Consider the following 18,713-nt stretch of genomic DNA (forward strand, 5'->3'; position numbering starts at 1 on the left):
TAACACCTTGCAGACGACAGACGTGAGACTTACCGGTCTATAATTGCCGGGGATTTCCCTATTTCCTTTCTTGAAGAGAGGAATTACATTTGCCTCTCTCCAGTCCTCAGGTACGACTCCAGTGGAGAGCGAGGATGCAAAGATCTTCGCAAGTGGCGAAGCAATTGCATTTCTCGCTTCCCAAAGCAGCCGAGGACAAATCTGGTCCGGGCCTGGCGACTTGTCAATCTTAATGTTTGACAAAATTTTCAGCACATCAGCTTCCTCTATCTCTATCCATTCCAGCATGCACACCTGCTCTTCAAAGGTTTCATTCACTACAAAGTTCGTTTCTTTCGTAAAGACAGAAGCAAAAAAACTCATTTAGGTCTTCGCCTACCTCCTCAGGCTCCACACACAAGTTCCCTATGCTATCCCTGATCGGCCCTACTCTTTCTTTGATCATTCTCTTATTCCTCACCTAAGTGTAAAATGCCTTTGTGTTTTCCCGGATTCCTTCTGCCAAGCCTTTCTCGTGCCCCCTCCTGGCTCTCCTCAGACCATTTTTGAGCTCCTTCCTTGCCTGCATGTAATCCTCTCTAGCTGAACTTGACCCTAGCTTCCTCCACCTCATGTAAGCTACCTTCTTCCTTTTCACAAGAAGCTCCACCGCTCTCGTCATCCAAGGTTCCTTTATCTTACCCCTTCTTACCTGTCTCAGAGGGACATATTAACTCATCACTCCCAACAACTGTTCCTTAAACAGTCTCCACATGTCTATAGTTCCCTTACCATGGAACAACTGCTCCCAGTCCATGCTTCCTAACTCATGTCTAATCGCATCATAGTTTCCTCTTCCCCAATTAAATATCCTCCCATTTTGCCTCATCCTCTCCTTCTCCATAGCTATGTAGAATGTGAGGCAGTTATGGTCACTATCACCAAAATGCTCTCCCACCACAAGATCTGATGCCTGCCCCGGCTCGTTTCCGAGCACCAAGTCCAGAATGGCCTCTCCACGTACTGCGTTAGGAAACCCTCCTGAGCACACCTGACAAAAACAGCTCCATTCAAATCTTCTGCTCGAAGGAGGTTCCCATCAATATTGGGAAAGTTAAAGTCACCCATTACAACAACCCTACTGCGTCCACACTTTTCCAAAATTTGTCGACCTATGCTTTCTTCAATCTCCCTGCTGCTATTGGGGGGCCTGTAGTAAACCCCTAACGAGGTGACTACTCCCTTGCTGTTCCTAATTTCCACCCATACTGACTCAGTAGGCAGATCTTCCTCGACAATGGAAGCTTCTGTAGCTGTGATACCCTCTCTGATTAGTAGTGCTACACTCCCTCCTCTTTTTCCCCCCTCCCTATTCTTTTTAAATGTTCTAAACCCTGGAAGACCCAGCAACCATTCCTGCCCATGAGAAACCTATGTCTCTGTTATGGCCACAACATCATAGCACCAGGTACTGATCCATGCTCTAAGTTCATCACTTTTATTCCTGATACTCCTTGCATTAAAGCAAACACACTTTAACCGATCCCTTGGTTCCTTCCCAGGAAAATCCTTCCCACTAGCTGGTCTACCTCTTGCTACTGCCTCACCTGCATCAACGCTCACCTCTGGTATACAGCTCAGGTTCCCACCCCCCTGCCATACTAGTTTAAACCCTCTCGAACTACTCGAGCAAACCTTCCACCCAGGACATTGGTCCCCTTCCAGTTCAGATGCAACCCGTCCATCTTGTACAGGTCCCACCTTCCCCAGAAGGCATCCCAATTATCTACAGATCTGAAGCCCTCCCTCCTACACCAGCTGCGTAGCCACGTGTTCAGCTGCGCTATATGATTGTTAATTGAGAGTACTGATGAATTTTGCTTATTGTTTCTGTGATCATCTCAACAATCCATTTGTCAACACAATAAAGTAGATATTGTTATTGTAAAACACCCCTGTAAATCCAAAGAAAATTTCAAGAGGGGCCAAATAAGTAGTGTTGGGGAACAAAGAAATGGCAGAGGAACTGAACAAGTATTTTGCATCAGTCTTCAGGTTGGAAGGCACCAGTAGTAGAACTTTAAGGGAGTCTGAAGCAGAAGTGAGTGCGGTGGCCATCACTAAGGAGAAGGTACAGGGGAAGCTGAAGGGTCTGTGTGGAATTTGTACATTCTCCCCATGTCCGCACGGGTCTCCGCCAGGTGCTCTGATTTCCATCCACAGTCCAAAGATGTGCAGGCAAGGTGGATCAGCCATGGCAAATGTGAGCTTGCCGGGACACAGTACAGGGCTGGGTCTTGGTGGGATGTTCTTGACGGAGATGGTGCAGACCCAATGGCCTCTTTCCGCTCTGTCGGAATTCTATAATTCCGAGAAGATGGTAAATTACATGGACCAGATGGACTGCCCCCCAGAGTTCTGAAGGAGATAAGTAAGAAGACCATGCAGGTGTTGATGATCTTTCAGGAATTACTGGAGTCAGGGTGGGTCCCAAAGGAGTACAAAATGGCAAATATAACACCCCTGTTTAAAATGGAGGGAGGCAAAAGACAAGAAATTAAAAGACGAGAAAAACCTGTTAGCCTGACGCTGGTCATTCGGTCAGATTTTAGAATCCATTATTAAGGATGAGATCGGAGAGTACTTGGAAGGACATGGTAATACTTGGAACTACATGTTAAATTGGGCTGAGAAAACACAACTTTGTCAAGGGAAGGTCTCTGTTAGATTCTTTGAGAATGTAACCAGTGGGTAAAAACAAAAGGGAGCCATTGAACTTTATCTGTTTGGATTTTCAGAAAGCCTTTGACAAGGTGCCACACAGGACGCTTCAAAATAAAAAAAATGAGCTTATTGTGTTAGGGAGTAGGTACTGGCATGGATAGAGGATCGGCTAACTGGCAGAATGCAGAGAGTGGCAATAAAGGGTCTTTTGCAGGATGGCAGCCAGCAACTACAGGAGTTCCACAGTCATCAGAGTTCAGACAACAGCCATTCACGTTATACATCAGCAATCTGGACAAAGGAACTAATGGTATTGTTGTCCACAGGGCGTTGTTGCTAAGTTTGCAGATGACATTTCGATAGGTGGAGAGGCAAGTAGTGTTGAGGAAGTGGGGAGGTCACAGAGAGTCTGTAGAGAAGTGGCAGTACAGGCATAGGCTATTTTCTAAATGGGGAAAGGCTTCAGAAATCTGAAGCACAAAGATGCCCCAGTTCAGGATTCTTTTAACATGCAGGTTCAGTTGGCAGTTGGGAAGGCAAATGCAATGTCAGCATTCATTTCAAGACGGCAAAAATACAAGAGCAGAGATGTATTGCTGAGGCTGTGTAAGGCTCTGGGCATATTGCATTTGGAATATTAAGAGCAGTTTTTGGCCATCTGTCTAAGGAAGGATGTGCTGGCCTTTGTCAGGGTCTAGAGGAGGTTCTCAAACATAATCTTGGCGATGAAGGGACTGTCATGTGAGGAATGGCTGAGAACTCTGGGTCTGTACTCGATGGAGTTTAGAAGGATGAAGGGGGCACACTGAAGGTAATTCAGGCCTGGATAGAGTGGACATGGAGATGATGTTTCCACGAGTAGGAGAGACCAGGACCTGGGGGCACAGCCTCAGAGTCAAAGGGACTACCCTTCAGGATGGAGATGAGGAGGAATTTATTCAGTCAGAAAGTTGTGAATCTGTGGAACTCGTTGATGCAGAAACCTGTGGAGGCCAAGTCAGAGTTGATTTCAGGCATAGATAGATATGTTCTTGCTTAGTATGGACACAGGAGAATGGGATTGAGAATGATTGATCCCACTCAATGGGCTGAATGGTCTAATTCTGTTCTTAAATCTTCAGGTCTAAAACACTGGAATGAATCAGTTCAGTGTCATTTTTATTGCACTGCAAGGACAGTAGCTCTCCAAAAGACCGAACAGATTTTGTCACGCTGTTGTGGCAAACCTATTCAATAACTGGCAACAATGCTCCTATTGCGCCTCTCTCAGCCGATGCTAGTTAGTTCTCCTACTCATCGTAACTGGACCATCCTGGTATTACTGGCACTAGTGCCATGTTTAAAGGCTATTGTGAACCAGTAAAATGCTCAGAATCCAGAACTGCCTTGTACAGTTCATAGCATTTGTCCCAGACAGGGCAGGAAAAAGGAAATTAGCACCTTATTTTACAGTTAGGGACCTGGAAGTCCTGGTGGATGGATTGGTGCAGTGCAGAACTGTCCTCTTTCCCAAGGACAAGCACAGGAGGCCATGACACAAGACTCGGCCAGACTCATCTGAGGCTGTCCAGTGTCAATGCAGTCTCAACCACCAAAAGAACCATCCAGCAGTGCTGCAAGATCAGTGACCCCTGCTCCAACAGAAGAGCCTCATTGTTCTGTGCTACCTCACATTCACACTCTCTCTAATTCTGCACCACCCTTCAGCACAGCTCATGTAATACCATTCTCACCAAAGCATTCAATGTCTGTCTTCGCTTGCTCTCGTCTACTTGAGGCCCCAAGGCTATTATTCCTGTATGCTCTCTGTGCCTCTTGCTCTCACCCAGGAGACCTCACCTCCCTTCCCAAACATACATGAGCACGAACAAATGCACCAGCTCATTTCATCTCACTCAATCCCTCCCTTTGTTTCATTCCAGGAAAAACAGCCCACAGCAGGGCAGAAAGAGCCAACACAGGTAGAGATAATAAAATGTGAGGCTGGATGAACACAGCAGGCCAAGCAGCATCACAGGTAGTGAGGTGTCTAACGTTTGACTTCTCACAACCTATGAGGATAGTGTCCTGACCATGATCATTCTGAGCAGCCAACTGATTGCCTCCAAGCCCCTCGAGTGATATCAGACAATGCCCTGGAGTTACCTAGATCTGCTGCCTGGAACTGCCTCCCTTGACTACAGACCATTCCCCTCAGAACATGAAGCATGACCATGAGGTTGGAGACAATGCAACGCGTTCTGTGCTTCTGCAGCTGGCACATGCTGCAGGTGTGAGATCAACATATCACGGTGCTAAACGGCAACACACCCACTCCTTTGATTGATGACTGTTGACAAACATGACAAGCTGTCTGGCTTGGTCTCGATGCCAAAAGGTTAATCAACATACTAGTGTTATGAGTCTGAGAGATGTGGCAGAGGGGGCAACCCATAAAAAGACAAGGCAAATGAAGACAAGGCAGAGGAGCTGTTAGCATTCATGCAGGGACAAAATGAGAGTGGAGAGCTCAAGCAAGGTGTCCTGATGTGTAACGTGGCCCAATACACGAATGGGTGCCTGTCCCTGCATATAAAAGTGCCCTGGCAGCAGCACTGCAATGAGGGGGGCTGCTGCAATCCAAAATGCAGCAATGAAGTACAGAAGAGTACTGAAAGCAGATCTGAGATGTGCCATGATGTGCTGAGGCTGGAACATGCCACATGTCAAAACTGTGGACATGGGGTGCTACTGATGGGTGTGGCTGGAGATGCTGGTGACTAGTGTCCAAGTTGGGGGTCCAGAGGAGCATTGAGCAATGTGGAAGCACCACACACCCACTCTGAATTTCATTTCGGTAATTCTCAGCATCTAGTTCCTGTCTGGCAGGTAGAAAAAGGGAATAATTATTAATGAGGGTGGTACTGAGAAATAATCTATGCCTTTCAGTGCTCCCTAGCGCGAATTTCAGCTCAATGTCTGCAATTTTACTGCAAAATGAAACATTTTGGTTTTGACATTCAGTGGGAACTTGAGCTGCAATCAATATGACGGGTACGCACCAAATGAAGAATGTCAAAATTGACAGTCGCAAAAATGATTTAATATTGGAACACATCTCATGCAGACAAAGCTCAACTTTATACAAATGAAAAATTGGAGGTCACGTGGGGTGCAGAGAAGGACACCGAAAGATTAACCCCGGACTTTCATCTCCAAGTCCTAGAATTATATCCAGCTTGGACTGAAGGAAAATAAAATTCTCTCCGCTTGCAAGGATTCCCCAAAATACTGTCACAGTCTTAATACATTTCCAAGTGAAGTGCATAACATTATTCCTAAATGGAGCTTACTAAACAATCTGACTGAGATAAGCTGAACGACAATTAGCATGGAAAATACCACAATGGCACAGTTAATGCTCTTCAAGATACTGGCTAGGTTAAAAAGTCTCAGTTATGAGATAGACTGGTATGCTGGGTTTGTTTTCCTTGGAGCAGAGGAGGCGGAGGTGTGGGTGGGGATCTGATTGAGGCATAGAAAATTATGACAGGCACGGGCAGAATACATGGTGAGAATCCATTCCCCATGGCACATGTGTCTAAGACCAGATGGCACAAGTTTAAGGTGAGGATTAAATGCTTTGGAGGAAGTCTGAAAGCTTTTTCATCTAAAAAGTGATAGACATATGGAGCACACTGCTTGAGAGGGTTTTTGATGCAGGTATTCTCAACATTTAAAAAGCATCTGGGATGAGCATTTAAAATGCTAGGTCAAAGTAGGCTCTGGACCAAGTGTTGACAAATGAGATTAGTGCAGCTTGGTGTTTGTTGGTAGGCATAGATATGGTGTTTCTATGCTGTATGACTCTATGAGATTGAGGGTCATATGAAAATTTATTCTACGTCTGGCCGTTTATTCCTTGACATTAACTGGATGATGTTCATATTGTGTATTTTATACATGTCATTCTCCAGCACTAACATTTGTCACCGTGAAGAGCATTACAATCAGAATGTCAAGATGTCTACATGATCCTGGGCAGATCTGACCAAATGGAATCAAAAGTATATCAGTTTCAATTTTATGATTTAAAACAAAAGTCGCTAAAACTGTCAACTACTTTATCTGTTGAACTGAAATGAAACTAGAACATACTGAAACCTTATGTCAACAATACTCGGATTGATTTTAATCAGTCCACAATCTTCACATTTACTTAACTGATCCTGTACATATCAAAATCCAATATGTCGCATGCAGTTTAGTGCACCTTAGGACAATCTAAACTTACATTAAAGTGTAAATCATACATAGGGATCAAAGACGTTCAGCAGCTAGTTCAGACACATTTCGACACAGAGTGGCACGTTGACCAAATCCTTGTGATTTTGTTCCAAACCATCATAAATGGTCATTAAACAGTTGATTACTTCAGTCACATTTAGAAGTTGCTCATTTTGTGTCAATTTGTGTTGATCCAAGACGCGTTGTGCTGTGTGCAACTCCAACAGATACACGACAAAGGAGGAAGAAAACTAACTTCGATTACAGTTTTAACTTATTGGAGCTATTAAATAAAATTAATTCCTGTATTTGGCCCAGAAATAAATACAAGGATTCACAAAAGTACTCTGGAATGATGGAAACAGGCCATTTCCTTCTCAAATGCAACATGTCAAATCCAACGAGGGAACCGTCAGTGATGCTGGTCATATTCTGTTGTTTGGTTCAGTAATTCCTGCAGAACAATGGTGGAGGAACAGTAGCTTTGTAAGTCATGAAGCCCTCCTTTATATTTATGAAGCAGGACTCAAAACAATTTAACCTGAAACATCCATCTTTTTCAAGCGATGTTCATTCTCACTACATCCAAATCCAAAGTACAATCTAATTGGCTCTTTCTCCGTTTCAAATAGTGGATCTTACAACCCTTATTTCACTTCTGGTCATCAGCATTCTTTTAAATCACACTATGCCACAGCTATTAAGTGTGTTAATTATATGTTCTTGTTAATTTTAAAAAGATGCTCTGTTACCTCGGTTTTGAACGAGATTTCTCTTGTAATTTTGCTATTTTGTCATACATATGGTATGTTCTACAGCGTCTACCAAAAATAATTAGTAGTTAAGCAAGTATCAATTCAACGTTAGTTCACATGATGCCAACAAAATCTGGCAAACTTTGTCAAAACATCGAATGCCAGTCAAACCACTCTAAATATAACAGAACCTCCATAAATAAAATCTAATGGCAATATGAGGAATGAAGCTCCCAGAGATATGCATTCATGTGACTGAAATCATTTATTTTCTCGGCTTCTAACCCTTCCACATGCAGCAAGATCCTGGCCCATGAACCTTCACTGCTTTAAAAAAATTCCTCCTAACATCCCCCTACATCTTTTCCCCAAAACATCAATGCATTCCATTCTCCTTGTAACATCATCTATCAGCCATAGGAACACAGACTTTCCACGTTTATCTTACCCCAACCAATCATAATCCTTTATGTCTCCATTCACTACTTATTAATCCCCTGTACTCCAATGAAAATAGCATTAGTTAAATTTGTTGATAAAATGTCACATTCTTAAAACAAGTTGGGTAAATTTCATCATTATTACTCAACACTACCAAAATTATTACTCTTTAAGTTTAGTCACCAGATTTGGGTGTATCATTCCAGTCCTACTTCAAGGTTCAGGATAACTTCTTTGTTTTAGCACTGCATGAGCTACATTATAAAGCCCCATCCCACAGATACGAAGGTGGGAAGAAACACATAAAATCTGGAGGGCACTGTGTGTACATGTGTGGAAGTTCTGGGGAACTGTCAAGCAGCCTGCCTATCCTTTGACCTCCTGAGACTAATTGATGGCAATTTAAGGGATCCCCTCTATTGCGTAAGGAGATAGATGTCAATCAGAAAGGCAGTCAGGTTGAGATGCACAATCCAGCCTAGAAAAAGTGAGTTGGTAGGGGAACATCATTCACAGGTCCCTTGGCCCGATCCTAGGCACTTCACGCTCTTAAATGCTCATCCACCCTTTTAACAACCCCTAACAACCCTCAACCACTCCGTACCCCTCGTCGGGGACCCGCCATCCAGCCAACAGCAACTTCAGACTCTTCTGGGCTCTAAGTGGCCAGGAGTTCTACAAGGTAGAACTTCTATCCAAGAGGGCGCCTGATGTCCTGCCTCCAGCCATTTAATGTTGCAGGGCAGCTGTGAAGAGCATGGGCAGGGTCCCATTTGGCATTTCAACTGGGAGAGACCTGAGCAGGAGCTGGGGCAACAGCACCATGTTGAGTACTATTTATCGGACCAAAAATTCCATATCCTAAGCATTCTCTCCAATGTTCTGCCAATTCAACAGTCAGTGCCCAAGGTTAGTGGAAAACCAGAAATAAGGAAAGATTTCAAAGCCGAGAAATAGAAAAGAAACAGACAACAAAAGCGTATTTAAAGAAATGAAAAGAAAGAAAGAAGTCAAAGTGAACGCAGATCCCTTCAAGGATGGAGGCTGCAAAAATAATAATGGGGAATCAGGAAATGGCAAATGAGACAAATAAATACTTCATATGAGTCTCCATAGCAAAAGAAACAAATACAATCTCAAAATTACTTACTTAACAAGGTACAAAAAGCAGACAGGAAATATCACCAGAGAAAAGGTGCTCGGGAAACTAATGGGGCTAAAGGTCAATAGGTATCCTGGACCTGATGTACCCTGCACTAGGATATTAAAAGATGTAGCTACAGAGATACTGGATGCACTAGCAGTAATCTTCCAAATATCCCGGGAATCTGGAACATTTCAAGCAGTAGATTGGAATACTGCCAATGTAACAACTTCATATGAAAAGGAAGGATGACAAAAAATAGGCAACCTCTCATTAGGAAAATATTGCAGTCTGTTATAAAAGATGCAACAGCAGGTCATGTGGTCTGGCAATACTATGGCTTTAAGAGGTGTATTTTGTCCTGGTTTGTGTTCTTCTCTAAAGGCCCGAGAGGCCTTGGGGTTTTATTTTTTGAAGTTGTAACAACAAAAGCAGCATGAATGGGTAACTTCCGAAGAAGGGGCTCGACCCAAAACATCAGCTTTCCTGCTCCTCTGATGCTGCTTGGCCTGTTGTGTTCATGCAGCTCGACACCTTGTTATCTCAGATTCTCCAGCATCGGCAGTTCTTACTATCTCAGTATGAATGGGTCATGTCAGGCTCCCACAGAACCAAGGTTTTAGTTTAGATTTCGACAGTTGTTGAGGTTTGAAGTTGGCCGTGGAAGCTGTTATCTCTCTCCATATCTCCCCATCTCTCTCTGTGTTACAGCTAAAAGCAGGGGTTCTCTTTCTGTGACCAGAATCATGTGAGACAATCTGTTTTACTGTCTTTGCCTTTGCCAAGGTGTGTTTATGGGATATTATTATATTGGAACAGTTGTTGTTTGGTAGTTAAGTAATATATTATTCAATTAAGTTTTCCAGTAGAGTTAAACTAATCTCAATTCTTCTTTCTTTTGTCTGCATTTTAACTAGGGGGAAAGTGGTTTTGCTTAAATCTGAGTGGTGTGCCGAATCGATTTACATCTAGAACACAGCACCCTAGACTTGTCTTTAAATAAAAGTTGGAGTCTAGGTTATCTCCTTGATACATATTTGTTGGGGACTTGGTCTAGTCCATAACTGTGGAAGTAGATAATATAATCAAGCAAAGTCAGCATGGCTTCATGGTGGGGAAATTGTGCCTGACAATTTTTTAAAAATTCTTTGAGTAAGTAACAGACAGGATGGATAAAACAGAACCAGTAGAAGTATTGTGTTTGGATTTTAAAATGGCACTTGAAAAAATATCGCCCTAAGTTTACCTAATATAAGAAAAAAAACACATAATTTTGGGATAGTATATTAGCATGTTTTCAGAATTGGTCAAAGAATAGAAAATAGGCAGTTGGGCTGAAGGGAGAGATAATGGGAACTGCAGATGCTGGAGAATCCAAGATAACAAAGTGTGAAGCTGGATGAACACAACAGGCCAAGTAGCAGTGACAATGGGAACTGCAGATGCTGGAGAATCCAAGATAATAAACTCTGATGAAGGGTCTAGGCCCGAAACGTCAGCTTTTGTGCTCCTGAGACGCTGCTGGGCCTGCTGTGTTCATCCAGCCTCACATTTTATTGTCTAGGCCAAGTAGCATCTTAGGAGCACAAAAGCTGAAGTTTTGGGCCGACACTGTTCATCAGGGATGCGGAGAGGGTTCTGAAATAAATAGGGAGAGAGCGGGAGGCGGACCGCAGATGGATAGAGGAGAAGATAGGTGGACAGGAGAGTGTAGGTGGGGAGGTGGAGAGGGGATAGGTCAGTCCAGGGAGGACAGACAGATCAAGGAGGCTGGATGAGGTTACTAAGTGGTAAATGGAGGTGTGGCTTGAGGTGGGAGGAGGGGTTAGGTGAGAGGAAGAACAGGTTAGGTAGGCGGGGATGAGCTGGGCTGGTTTTGGGATGCAGTGGGGGGAGGGGATGAGCTGGGCTGGTTTTGGGGTGCAGTGGGGGAGGGGGAGATTTTAAAACTCATGCAGCCCACATTCATACCATTGGGCTGTAGGGTTCCCAAGCGGAATATGAGTGGCTGTTCCTGCAACCTTCGGGTGGCATCATTATGGCACTGCAGGATGCCCATGATGGACATGTCGTCTAAGGAATGGGAGGGGGAGTTAAAATGGTTCGCAACTGGGGGGTGCACGTGTTTATAGAACAGAGAACATTACAGCACAGTACAGGCCGTTCGGCTCTTGATGCTGTGCCGACCTGTCATACTGATCTGAAGCCCATCTAACCTACACTATTCCATGTATGTCCATATGCTTATCCAATGACGACTTAAATGTCCCTAAAGTTGGTGAATCTACGACTGTTGCAGGCAAAGCGTTCCATTCCCTGACTACTCTCTGAGTAAAGAAACCACCTCTGACATCTGTCCGGTATCTTTCACCCCTCAATTTAAAGCTATGCCCCCTCGTGCTCGCCGTCACCATCCTAGGATAAAGGCTCTAACTCTCTGATTATTTTATATGTTTCAATGAAGTCACCTCTCAAACTTTTTCTCTCTAACGAAATTGCGAACCGAGTGGAGGTGTTCTGCAAAGCGCTTCCCAAGCCTCCGCTTGGTTTCCCCAATGTAGAGGAAGCTACACCGGGTACAGTGGATACAGTATACTACATTGACAGATGTGCAGGTGAGCATCTGCTTAATATGGAAAGTCATCTTGGGGCCTTGGATGGGGGTGAGGGAGGAGGTGTGGGAGCAAGTGTAGCACTTCCTGCGTTTGCACGGGAACGTGCTGGGTGTGGTGGGATTGGAGGGGAGTGTGGAGTGGACAAGGGAGTCACTCCGGAAGGCAGACAAGGGTGGGGATGGAAAAATGTCTTGGGTGCTGGGGTCGGATCGTAGATGGCGGAAGTGTTAGTTGGGCTGAAGGGAGGTGTAACTAATGGAGTACCACAGGGATCAGTGCTGGATCCATACTTATTGCCAATAAAATATTACTGACTTATATACTTGAAGCAAACATACTATTGCCAGGTTTGCAGATGACAGAAAAATAAGTGGGAAGGCTATTCAGTTCCAAGAACGACCAGGAGGCTGAAATGTTCAAAAGCAGAAGCTTGATTATGAAACAAAAAAACTCAACAGGTCTGGCAGCATCAGTGAAGAGAAAACAAAGCCAATGCTTTGAGTCCAACAATCCAAAGTTAGAACATAGAACAGACAACAGTACAGCACAGAACAGGCCCTTCAGCCCACAATGTTGTGCCGGCCATTGATCCTCATCTATGCACCCTCAAATTTCTGTGACCAGATGCATGTCCAGCAGTCTCTTACATGTCCCCAATGACCTTGCTTCCACAACTGCTGCTGGCAACGCATTCCATGCTCTCACAACTCTCTGTGTAAAGAACCCTCCTCTGACATCCCCTCTTTACTTTCCTCCAACCAACTTAAAACTATGACCCCTCGTGTTAGCCATTTCTGCCCTGGGAAATAGTCTCTGGCTATCAACTCTATCTATGCCTCTCATTATCTTGTATACCTCAATTAGGTCCCCTCTCCTCCTCCTTTTCTCCAATGAACAAAGTCCGAGCTCAGTCAAACTCTCTTCATCAGATAAGCCCTCCAGTCCAAGCAGCATCCTGGTAAACCTCCCCTGAACCTACTCCAAAGCATCCACATCTTTCCTACAATAGGGTGACCAGAACTGGATGCAGTATTCCAAGTGCGGTCTAACCAAAGTTTTATAGAGCTGCAACAAGATCTCACAACTCTTAAACTCAATTCCCCTGCTAATCAAAGCCAAAACACCATATGCTTTCTTAACAACTCTGTCCACTTGGGTGGCCATTTTCAGGGATCTATGTATCTGCACACCAAGATCCCTCTGTTCCTCCACGCTGCCAAGAATCCTATCCTTAATCCTGTACTCAGCTTTCAAATTCGACCTTCCAAAACGCATCACCTCGCATTTATCCAGGTTGAACTCCATCTGCCACCTCTCAGCCCATCTCTGCATCCTGTCAATGTCCCGCTGCAGCCTACAACAGCCCTCTATACTGTCAACGACACCTCCGACCTTCGTGTCGTCTGCAAACTTGCTGACCCATCCTTCAACCCCCTCATCCAAGTCCTGTATCCAGACAGGTACGTTCCCCTGTACCCCATTCCTCCTGACCTTCTGAATGAGCCTACCATGGGGAACCTTATCAAATGCCTTGCTGAAGTCCATATACACCACATCCACAGCTCAACCCTCATCAACGTTTCTAGTCACATCCTCAAAGAACTCGATAAGGTTTGTGAAGCATGACCTGCCCCTCACAAAGCCGTGTTGACTGCATTTAATCAAGACATGCTCTTCCAGATGCTCTTAAATCCTATCCCTCAGAATCCTTTCTAACACCTTGCAGACGACAGGCGTGAGACTTACTGGTCTGTAATTGCCGGGGATTTCCCTATTTCCTTTCTTGAAGAGAGGAATTACATTTGCCTCTCTCCAGTCCTCAGGTACGACTCCAGTGGAGAGCGAGGATGCAAAGATCTTCGCGAGTGGCGAAGCAATTGCATTTCTCGTTTCCCAAAGCAGCCGGGGACAAATCTGGTCCAGGCCTGGCGGCTTGTCAATCTTCATGTTTGACAAAATTTTCAGCACATCAGCTTCCTCTATTTCTCTCCATTCCAGCAAGCACACCTGCTCTTCAAAGGTTTCATTCACTACAAAGTTCGTTTCTTTCGTAAAGACAGAAGCAAAAAACTCATTTAGGGCTTCCCCTACCTCCTCAGACTCCACACACACAAGTTCCCTATGCTATCCCTGATCGGCCCGACTCTTTCTTTCATCATTCTCTTATTCCTCACCTAAGTGTAAAATGCCTTTGTGTCCTCCCTAATCCGTTCTGCCAAGCCTTTCTCGTGCCCCCTCCTGGCTCTCCTCAGACCATTTTTGAGCTCTTTCCTCGCCTGCCTGTAATCCTCTAGAGCTCAGCTTGCCCCTAGCTTCCTCCACCTTATGTAAGCTACCTTCTTCCTTTTGGCGACAAGCTCCACCGCTCTCGTCATCCAAGGTTCCTTTATCTTACCCCTTCTTGCCTGTGTCAGAGGGAAATATTTATTCTTCACTCGCAACAACTGTTCCTTAAACAGTCTCCACATGTCTATAGGGCCTTTACCATGCAACAACTGCTCCCAGTCCATGCTTCCTAACTCATGTCTAATCGCATCATAGTTTCCTCTTCCCCAATTAAATATCCTCCCATTTTGCCTAATCCTCTCCTTCTCCATAGCTCTGTAGAATGTGAGGCAGTTATGGTCACTATCACCAAAATGCTCTCCACCACAAGATCTGATACCTGCCCCGGCTCGTTTCCGAGCACCAAGTCTAGAATGGCCTCTCCCCTCGTCGGCCTGTCAACGTACTGAGTTAGGAAACCCTCCTGAACACACCTTACAAAAACAGCTCCATTCAAATCTTCTGCTCGAAGGTAGTTCCAATCAATATTGGGAAAGTTAAAGTCAGCCATTACAACAACCCTATTACGTCCACACTTTTCCAAAATCTGCCGACCTATGCTTTCTTCAACCTCCCTGCTGCTATTGGAGGGCCTGTAGTAAACCCCTAACGAGGTGACTACTCCCTTGCTGTTCCCAATTTCCACCCACACTGACTCAGTAGGCAGATCTTCTTCGACAATGGAAGCTTCTGTAGCTGTGATATATCTCTGATTAGTAGTGCTACACTCCCTCCTCTTTCTCCCCCCTCCCTATTCTTTTTAAATGCTCTAAACCCTGGAACATCCAGCAACCATTCCTGCCCCTGAGAAACCCATGTCTCTGTTATGGCCACAACAACATAGCACCAGGTACTGATTCATGCTCTAAGTTCATCACTTTTATTCCTGATACTCCTTGCATTAAAGCAAAAACACTTTAACTGATCCCTTGGTTCCTTCCCAGGAAAATCCTTCCCACTAGCTGGTCTACCTCTTGCTACTGCCTCACCTGCATCAACTCTCCCCTCTGGTATACAGCTCAGGTTCCCAACCCCCTGCCATACCAGTTTAAACCGTCTCGAACTACTCGAGCAAACCTTCCACCCAGGACATTGGTCCCCTTCCAGTTCAGATGCAACCCGTCCGTCTTGTACACGTCCCACCTTCCCCAGAAGGCATCCCAATTGTCTACATAACTGAAGCCCTCCCTCCTACACCAGCTGCGCTGCCACGTGTTAAGCTGCGCCCGCTCCCTGTTCCTCGCCTCGCTATCTCGTGGCACCGGTAGTAAACGAGAGAACACTACTCTGTTCGTCCTGCTTTGCAGCTTCCATCTTAACTCCCTGAAATCACTTTTTATATCCTCAATCCTTTTTCTGGCTTTATCATTAGTGCCAATACGTAACACGATTTCTGGCTGTTCGCCCTCCCCTTTTAGAACCTTTTTCACCTGATCGGAGACGTCCCGGACCCTGGCACCAGGCAGGCAACATACCTTCCGGGAATCCCAATCCTGACCTTTAAACATGCGTTTCCTTAGCTGTGATGGAGTGATGACCCTCATTCCCCACAGGAGACCTCCTCCTTGTATAGATAGTTCTAGCTTCCACGTGACAAATGGTTTCAGTTCCGGTTGCTCCCTTTGCAGTACCACACCCACCACTCACGTAGTCGTGGGTCATTTTGACTGTCTCTCTTAATTTGTCCTATCGTTGCCAGAGTGTTCCCTACTTGCTCGAAGTAGAAAATGTCGACATAGGGACTGTTCGTTGTCAACTCATTTGGCAAAGGTAATCTAAAATCCTTCAGCAATCTCTAAGTTTCTGATTTACAGCATCCCACAGTGAACTTCAGTTTTTACTTTTGAAGGGGGCTTGTATAATCCCACGGCATCAATGATATGGCCTTAGTATTGTATGGAAATTATTTTTAAAAATCATAGTCATTTTTCCTCACTTCTTCAAATCGAACTTGTGAGGATGCTCTTTTTTAGGTTCTCCCTGTGAGTAAAATATTGTCTTGGCAACACTAGACTCCTTTCAATCCACTTCAAATCTGATCCATGGCATGTTAGAATAATCCAAGCAAGGATGGATTTCAAATGGAAATCTCTTGTTATTGAATACTACTTTACGTGTTACAATAATCAAGTATTTCCGTGACTCAGGAACTCTATTAATCTGGAGATAGATTTGACTAAGTTCAATCTTACTGAAAAGCAGACCTCTAGCTGGTCCAACAAGTAGGTCATCGATTACAGGCAAAGCATACTGCTCAGCACATAATGCTGGATTAGTAGCAAACTTGTAAGCAGCGCAGATGTATACTCCATCTATCAGTGGAATGATGGGTGTGGGCCAATCATTTTTGGATTCAAGGATTCCCATCTTGACCAGTGTCACTCAATTATGGTCATAGTGTCATAGAGACGTACAGCATGGAAACAGAACACTTTGGTCCAACTCATCTACGTGAACAGAATATCCTTATTTTTCTAATCCCATTTACCAGTATTTGGCCCATATCCTCTAAACCCTTCCTATTCATGTACCCATCCAAGTGCTTTTTAAATATTCTAATTGTACCTGCTTCCGCCAGTTCCTCCAGCAGCTCATTCCTTACACACACCATCCTCGGCTTGGAAAACGTTGCCCCTTATGTTCATTTTAAATCTTTCCCCCTCACCTTAAAGCTATGCCCTCTAGTTTTTGACTCCCCTACTCGAAGGAAAAGACCTTGGCTATTCATCCTCTCCATGCCCCTCATGATTTCATAAACCTCCAAGTTCACCCCTCAGCCTCCAAAACTGCAGGGAAAGTAGTCTATTCAGCCTCCCCATAGCTCAAATCCTCCACCCTGGCAACATCATTGGAAATCCTTTCTGAGCCCTGTCAAGTAGGTTTAATTCTGCCTCAAGCTTTAGTCTGATTGCACGAGGCACTGATCTTGCCTTGCAACATTTTGCTGGACTCTCACACTTGATTTTCAATTCGACAGATGTCTTCTCCATGTCTCCCAGATCCCGATGAAAATAATTGCACGCTTCTTTAGAATTTTGCAATGAATCAGTTTCAGAATCTGACAAGCAACTTAGTTCAACCCAAATGAGTTTGATTTTTTTTCCAGCCATGGTCCTCCCAGTGAAACTAGCAGATTATCCATGCTGTCATTGTTATATGTAGATTTTTTTCCAACTCTTCACTTTCAGTACTTTTGCTGTACACTGTTCATATTTCTTTCTCAAACACACCCATTCAATGGGCCCTTTATTGCCGCAGTTTCTGCATACGACTAATTTATACCAGCAATTTGCTGTTGAGTGAAGTGCTCTTTCACACCAATGGCAGTTGTGAGTCTGTGTTGGTGCTCATCTCTCAGCTGCCACTATTCCTACTATTTCTTCATAAGTTTTGAAACCCGGTTTCTCTAGCGGTACCAGGCTCCTCAGGCAACGAAGGACATTCCCACACCCTGCCATAATACCAGGAACAATGGATTCTCTGGGTGGAGGAATTTCAGGTCTCTTTACTATAAAATATTTAACAGCTGAACTGTGGCAAGATCAAACAGGGACAGCATGGATTTATGAAAGGGATAGAGGGAAATCATACTTGACAATCTTTTGGGATTCTTTGTGGATGTAACTCATTCAGTTGATGAGGGGGGAACCACTAGATGTGGCTTCTTTGGGCTTTCAGAAGGCTTTTAACAAAATCCCACATAAGAGATTAGTGCTTTAAATTAAAGCCCGTGGGATTGTCGCAATATACTGAGATGGAAATAAAACTGGTCAGCAAGTATCAAAGGATAGGAATAAATGGTCTTTTTCCAAAGGCAGAGACAGGTGGTGTGTCGCAAGGATCTGTGCTCAGACTCCGGCTACCCACCTATTCAAACAAAGGAATCAAATGCACTATCTCCACATCTGCAGATGACACAAAGCTGGATGAGAGGGTGAGCTGTAAGGAGGATGCAGAGATGCTTCAGTGTCATTGGGACAAGCTGAATGACTGGGCAAATGTGAGACAGATACAGTATTACACGGATATATGTGAGATTATTCACTTTGGGAGCAAAAACGGAAAGGTAGATCATTACCTGAATGGATATAAATTAAGACATGGGAATGTAGAATAAGATCTGGGCAAACCTGTACTTAAGTCATTGAAGGTAAGCATGCAGGTGCAGCAAGCAGTAAAGATGGCAAATAGCAGAAGGGCCTTCATAGTGAGAGAATTTGCATTCAGGAGTGGGGATGTCTTGCTGCAATTACATACCAAGAATATTACGTGCAGTTTCGGCCTCTTTATCTGAGGAAGCACACTCTTGTTCTAGGGACAGTGCAGCAAAGGTTTAGCAGACTGATTCCTGGAAGGCAGACTGGCATATTAGGAGAGGTTGCGTCAGATAAGATTATACCACTGGCATTCAGAAGAATGAAGGGGCTTCTCATCGAAGCTTAAAATTCTTACAGGACTAAACAA

Source organism: Stegostoma tigrinum, unplaced genomic scaffold (genome assembly GCF_030684315.1).
Source record: "Stegostoma tigrinum isolate sSteTig4 unplaced genomic scaffold, sSteTig4.hap1 scaffold_55, whole genome shotgun sequence".
In the NCBI taxonomy this organism is placed as follows: Eukaryota; Metazoa; Chordata; class Chondrichthyes; order Orectolobiformes; family Stegostomatidae; genus Stegostoma; species Stegostoma tigrinum.